The sequence below is a fragment of the Pteropus medius genome, unplaced genomic scaffold (genome assembly GCF_902729225.1).
Source record: "Pteropus medius unplaced genomic scaffold, Ma_sr-lr_union100, whole genome shotgun sequence".
Lineage (NCBI taxonomy): Eukaryota > Metazoa > Chordata > Mammalia > Chiroptera > Pteropodidae > Pteropus > Pteropus medius.
In genome coordinates, this window is record NW_024346667.1 from 1,980,775 (window position 1) to 1,987,893 (window position 7,119).

The window sequence follows — 7,119 nt, forward strand, 5'->3', positions numbered from 1 at the left end:
AAAGAGATGGCAAATCACCTCACGTGTCAACTGGCTTCAGGGTATTCCAGAGAATACCCTGGGCGTCAAAAGGACAGAAATATCTTCACTCTGGCTCCCTCTACCCAGTCTGATACGTTTGTTTCTAAGATACAGAACATCGAGGCTGATTTTCAGTCCATCACATTCATTAATGTATAGTATGAACCAAGCACTTGTGCTAGAAGCTGAGAAAGACAAAGAAGAATGAGATACAAACCATCAAGAAAGCAACAGTTTCCTGGAGAAGATAAAAATACAGAAATGTGATTTTGATATAGTTGTGTAAACGTTGTGATAAGTATGTGCATGATCTGTTTAAGAAGCAAGGAGAAGGAGCCTCCAGCACGAGGCTGCAAGACTGGCTTGTGGAAGGGAGGCCTTTAAGAGGAGGACTCCACCTTCCCTCCAGCCCACCCAAGTAGCAGAACCAGGATTCTGACTCTAGATCTTCTCATGCCATCAGTGCTCTTTTGACTAACAAAGATGCCTCTTGGGAGATGTTATCCTTCTGTGAATGAAAAAAGAGTTATAGAGTAAACTTGACAAGCTCAGGGGGGCCACATGGCAGGCCTGACAAGCCCAGTGACTGAAAGTAACCACACAAGATGGGTCGATTACAAATTCCTAACTGGGCAGGTCATGGCAGGTAGTCAGGTCTCAGAGGCCTATAGCTTCCTTAGTAAAGGCCAATGTTTACCTTAAGTGGGTCCTGCCCATTTTTCTTATGCATCTAGAATAACGTATGTAGATGAAAAAAGGGGTTCTATGGAAAGTAATCTCACAGGGCGATCTGATCGTAAATTCCTAACTGGGCTGGTCAGGGTGACTAGGCCCACCCCAGGCACATAGCTTTTCAGTAAAAGGTTTATCTTTGCCTTAAGCAAGCTCTGTCCATTGTTTCTATGCATCTAGGTTCACACATCATTGAAATTTTTTATTACGTGCTTATTCATTTTCTTTGTACATATGCTGTATCTTTATCGTAAAAAGTGCAAATACACAGATAAGCAAAACGAGTCAAGCACTGAGTACTATAAAAACATTTCAAACATTCCCCACAACAATCCTCCAGGATAGGTATTGTGTACTCCATTTGACAGAAGAGAAAACTGAGGAACAGTGTCCACCTGACTAAATTTTGGGCACAAAGACGTACATGGAAGTGTCTGGACAACTTCTAGTTCCCTTCTTTAAGAGACAGTCAGCACGTACTGTTTGGGCCTCTTCTTATTTGTCCCTTCCTCCATCCTGCTGTCTGTCCTGCAGATGACACCATACTAGAACACGAGGTTGGGACTAAGCACAACAGAGCCATGAGACAGAATTCCAAGTGTCAACATCATAGGGTACCACACCAGCCCTCAGCCCACTTCCTTGCCTTAAGAGAGAAGCACATCTCTATTTTGTTAAGTCACCGTTATTTTCGAGGTTTTCTGTTACTTGCAACTGATCTTGACTCTGGAATCATAAGTGAGTTGGAACCAGAGCGTGTGCTACTGACATGCAGGAGGTGATTACGTGGTAGAGGGCTAGAAATCGGACATCATTGCCTCATTCTTCCTTTGACTAACACCTAGTCTTTTTTCCACTTTCATTAACGCCCCTTTCTCCAAGAAAGGTCATGACCCTTATTTGATTCAGCGGTCCCTATTGTATCTTGAAAGGCAGATGATAAGCTGATAGAAGCCGTGGGGTTGACGGGGAATTGGAAGAGAAACTGGAGAATGTTGGTGGCTGACTTTTCCACCTTCTTGCCATAGCGATGTCTCACTCAAGAGAGACGAACCTGGGGCAGAGAGATCCAGCAGTCAATTCAGAAGGGACTACAAGTCCGCAAAGGACAGCATCTTCTGCTCAGAATCTGCAATATGAGTTGTCTCAGGGGCTACCTAGGACTCTATATGAGAAAAAACAAACAAACGAAAAACACCTTTGCACCCCCACGTGGAGCAGTTATAAGCAATAACTCTCGAATGGCAGCTTTAGCAGGAGGCAACTCTGTCAACTGCACGTCCTTTTCAAACACCTTCTGCTCGGAATTTTCTGCCGGATGATGGAAGCCAGCCCAGGGGTGAAAGATCCAGGTTAAGCTGATTGTTTCAGAAACTGATTGTTTCAGAAGTCCTCAAGTGGTCGAAATCAAACCGAGAGAAGGGAACGGGCAGAAGACTGAAGGTAGGGATGAAAACTTCAGCGTCTTCAGGCGATACAGGTAGTCCGGCTGGAGTCAAGGGCTGAGTTGTGCAGCCCTGGGAAACGGCTTCATCTCTGCATTCGGCACACATGCCCTGAGCTCCTGTTATTTAGCTGGGCACTGTTCTCTAGCTGGGGACAACATAGCCAAAAATGAACAAAGAAGGTCTTTGCTGTCTTGGGTCTTAGATTCTAGTGAGAGGAGAGAGATAATTATCAAGTTAATGATAAATTAACAAGGTTTCAGATAGTGGAAAATGGTGAGAAACGAAAATAGAGTGACAGAGCGTCATCGGTGGTCATAAAATCCAAGGAAAAGTTCAGATTCTACATTATTTCTAAAATCCTTCTGAGTGAATCACTGGGGGGCGGTTATGGGAGCCTAATAGAGCGCAACTCTGTTTCCCACTTGAACTCAGAATCAACTGAGAGCTAAAGCAAAGGAGTCCGCTTTGACTTAGCACGAAAGACATATTACCGAGAAAAGCAAAATTTGAGTCCATGGCTTGGCCCATTGCAAAAACGAGCTTTGAAACACTAAACCTCAGGATAAGACAAAGTTTCCCATCCAGTCTCTGGCAGTACTATTTTGTCTACTTATAAGCAAACTATAATTTAAGAACTCAATTTAACAGTAAAGCACCAAGCAGTTAAAAATATGATGAAAAAGAACCTTCACCACACTCAAGACTATGAGTTATATTTTTAGATCATAAGGAATCTCATTTATATTTCTTCATCTTTTATCTCGATAACAAGCAAAATTGTTCATTCAGTGCCTTTCATTCTCAACATTTTATGTAGCTAGCTCAAAGCTTTTAGATCTTTCGAGTGTTCTTTGCTAAACACACTCATGTCTGCTCCTTTTAAGTCAAGGATCAATAAAAAATTCAAGATGTAAAAAGTTTAATTCTATAATATCATCAGTAACAATCTATAGTTACATATGGAACCAAGAATATCTCAAAAGGGGTAGCATCCTGGATTTCTTAGGATTGTTGTACACAATCCTATGAAAAGGAAAATAACAACTCTCACTTTAAAATGTGTTTCTGATTCTTTCCAGTGAACCCGCTATAAAGATGGAAAACTCCAGTCTTGGCTCTTTGCTGCTCCATCTTGATGCATCCCAAACCCAAGTCCATGTTTCTGCTAAGGATGGTAGGGTCTGGGAGCATGCCAGAATTACAAACAAGGTACGCTGGTGTGGAAATTAACCTTGACCTCCCCCATTCCCTTTCTCTCTTGTGATATGGCCTCGAATGCACATTAATATCAGGGTAGAAAGCACAGCACAGGGCATTTCAGTGTCTTGGAATGTCACCCCTTCCTAGGAAGCCAATTTTTCTTTAAGAGCATTTACGCAATCTAGATGCAAACACTAACATTCTTTTTCCTGGGCATGTTATTTCTCATGCTCAGTTCTTGTTCTGTTTTCTCTGACATTATAGAAGAAAATTAATGGAACAGAATAAATTAAGCCCCCCGGTGCTTTATCATCTTAACCATTCAGCAAATCTAATTGATAACTTGGGGTGGTGATCAGGAGACACTTGCTGATAACTCCTTTATGGCAAGGGGCTTTTTGTTTGTTTTTGTTTTCTTTTGTGTTCTATTTACCATGAAGAACCTTATACTGTCATGGTGCCGTATAAACAACAAATACGATAACCAATATGATAATTAAATATTTGAGGAGAAATGACAACTTTACACTTTTCAAATTAAACTGCAACGTTTTGTCCCCAAATATGTATCGGACTGATAAATCTGGTCATTTGATTAGAAGAAATAAACAAAAAATCTCTAGGTTTCGTGAAAAATTCTGGACGATTTATAACATTGAAAAGAAGTATTTGGGAAGGTTGCAGAAATTCTCTTCTTGGGGGTGTCTAAAATAAGATTAAGGCTATACTTATACAGAATATTTTCTCTATGTTTATTGTAGTCTCTGTGTGTGTATGCGTGTGTGTGTGTGTGTGTGTAAGAGTAAGAGAGAGATTGGGAAAGACAGAGAAGAAGAGAGGAAGCACACACATACGTGCACATGCTGCATTCTCTAGAGCTGAATTAATAACGCTAACATATCGGAGGCTTTCTATTTAATTTAAGATCCAAAGCTTAAGGATCCAAAGCTCGTATTGAGGTTAAAATCGGTAATTTACCAAATAAGTAGTTAAATGAGTAATCTTTGTGCCTCAGATTCAAAGGAGTTAATTTCTCTTCTATCCTCTTTATTTTTTTTCCATGCGAGAGAAGTGTCAAAAAGAATAACTTCCGTAGAAAGTTTAGGGCAAATAGTAGGGGCCACTTCTCAAATGCTCACAATTATTGAGGGGCCTACTTGTCACTCACATACTGTCTTTAGCTTAAAGAAGATGAACTCCTTGGGATTAATGGGGGAGGGAGAAGGTGCAGACGGCCAAAGACTAGAGGTACGGTCAAAGTTTTGAACTTGTACTGACGAGGGCCAGGGCATGTCGAATTCACGTGGAAGCTAGTTTAGGTTTTCTGACTTCTTCTTAACGTCAAGTTTGATATACTTCAGGTTCAATTATGTGTTTTTGCAGTCTAAGTATTCCTGCAAAGTTGAGTATTCCCCCCCCTGGAATGCTGGCCCACTCTTTGACTAACACCAAATCATTTTTTAGATCTGAGTTCAATGCCACTTTTTCTGTAAGGAGACTTCTAAATTTAGACCTCTAAATTAGGGTCCTCTTTTATTTTTCTTTCTTAGTAACCTGTTCCTTTCCTTCGGAAAAATAAATATACAGGAAAATAATGTATAATTTATATATTATGGTCCCTTATTTGTTAGACGTTTCTCTCCCACAGTTGACTGTATGCACTAGCAGGGCAGGCACTGGATCTGGACAGTGTAAGTCTAGATGGTAGACAGCCAATCAATATTTCCCGAGTAAACGAATCCATCAATATTGCCTCACTTTCTCATATTAGACTTTACAACGTTCTTTCTCTCATCTCCAATTAACCTTCTCAGTTTAGGTTAAGAATTTTAAAGTTCTTCTTTTGTTGTCAAGGAGATTTAATGTTTAAAAGAGTTCAATGGTGATTTGTTTTGTAAAGAAAAAGAGTCATTTGATTGGGTAAATATTTCATATTCTTTTAAAGGTTAAGTTTACTTTCTCACAAATACTCCCTTGTTTATGGGGTTTGCACTGCTGGGGCTATGTTCTTTCATACCTGCCTAAATCACTCATATTTCAGTAAAGGAGACGTTCACCTTTTGCCACTCGCAGAGCCAGAGGAGATTTGAGGAGATTTGTATCCTTTTGCTTGTGGATGGCCACAGGAAGTAACTCTGTCCTCGTAACTTCTGGACACACAGTAGCTGTCAAGCCAGAGCCCCTCTAGCTACTGCTCAGTCCTCGTGCCATTGCAAGCCCAGGAGCAAGATGAAGCAGGTTAATTAGGACTAATTACCCTTGAGCTGTCAGGTCCCCTCTTAGTGTGTCAGAATATAATGAAATCTACCACAGTTTGCCCAACTACTCAGAAGGGTGGGGTTCCACAACCCACATGCACTCACTGACACTTTTTCCCAGGAAACAAAACACATCAGAGTAAACAAAGCGAAAACCTTGGCTCTGCTGTCACCTCTGGTGACCATCCAATTTGTCTTTTCCCTCTTATTCGTAAGTATCTCCAATAATTCACTACCTATTTAGAATGCATTGTGCTCTGAACAACAGGCTGTCTGACTGATTGTTTAAACAGGAGGAGATGGTTTTTCTCACATAGCAAGTCCAGACGTGGGTGGATGGCGACGTTTGCTCAGTGGCGCACAGAGTCGGCATGTTGGGTTGGTGTCTGTGCGTCTCATGGCTGTCAGAGGACTGACGCGGCTCCCAGCAGCCTCTGCTCGTGCATTCAGGTTCACAGGCAGGTAGTCTTACTCCTCACTTCCATCTCTCTTAGCCAGGAGAGAGAAACCTTCCTTATGAGTTTCCCAGCTTCCTTTACTTTCCCTTGCATTTCACTGGCCAGGGCTAAGTTATACGGCTGATCCAGCTGGGAAAAAACAATGAGCTATAGATTGTCCACCCCCTACGGGAGGTGACAGAGAATGGAGAAGGGGATTGGAGATGGTTTTTGAATTAGGCACATAAGAGTCCTTAGTAGATCCTAACGTGGGATTCTGCTCAACCCTTTGCAATGTCCTTTATTACAGAACCAGATCTGCGTTCTTGGTGGTGACATTCTCCTCATACCTTAAGACGTTCCTTCTTCTCTGTTTGGTGCCATACCTCCCATCTGAACCTTCTTCTTCTTTTTTTTTTTTTTAGGCGAGGCAACCCTTGGTTGACCTCACAGATTGCAAGGAACTTGTCAGCTTACAATCCCTTATTTTTTAAATTTTTTTTTATGTCTACAGCACCTGGTCTTCCAGGTGGTCTCCCATCCAAGTACTAACCAGGCCCGACCCTGCTTAGCTTCCGAGATCAGACGGGATCATGCTTGTTCAGGGTAGTAAGGCCATAGACCCATCTGAACTTTCAGTTAAAAAGTTTTCAGCAAATCACAGGTTTATGTGGTAGATTAAGCATGCTAGCAGAACACATACTATTTTAAAAAGATCACATTTTTCTTTTTATTTTCAAATGTTTTTCTCCCTCACCCCCACTAGGGCATTGTTTTCCTTTTCCTGTGGACTTTTCTCATGCACTGCAATTCTTAGAGTAATAAATGTAGAAGTTCATACTAGATTGTAGTACATTTATTATTTATATAAAGTAAGATTGGTAATTTCATGATTTGGAATAGTCAACAGAAGTATTACGGTGAACTTCTCTATATTACTTATTTTTTGAAAAGATAATATGAGATAGAAGCTCCCTTCACCCCAGACTTTCCAAAGTACACAGTTTAATCAAAACCTGTCCA

At 41.1% G+C, this 7,119-nt stretch overlaps 1 pseudogene; it reads right to left on the reverse strand.

Annotated features, from left to right (window-relative positions):
* Positions 1-6,601: 6,601 nt before the first annotated feature.
* LOC120613703 (uncharacterized) lies at positions 6,602-6,719 on the reverse strand (annotated as a pseudogene).
* Between the last annotated feature and the right edge of the window lie 400 nt (positions 6,720-7,119).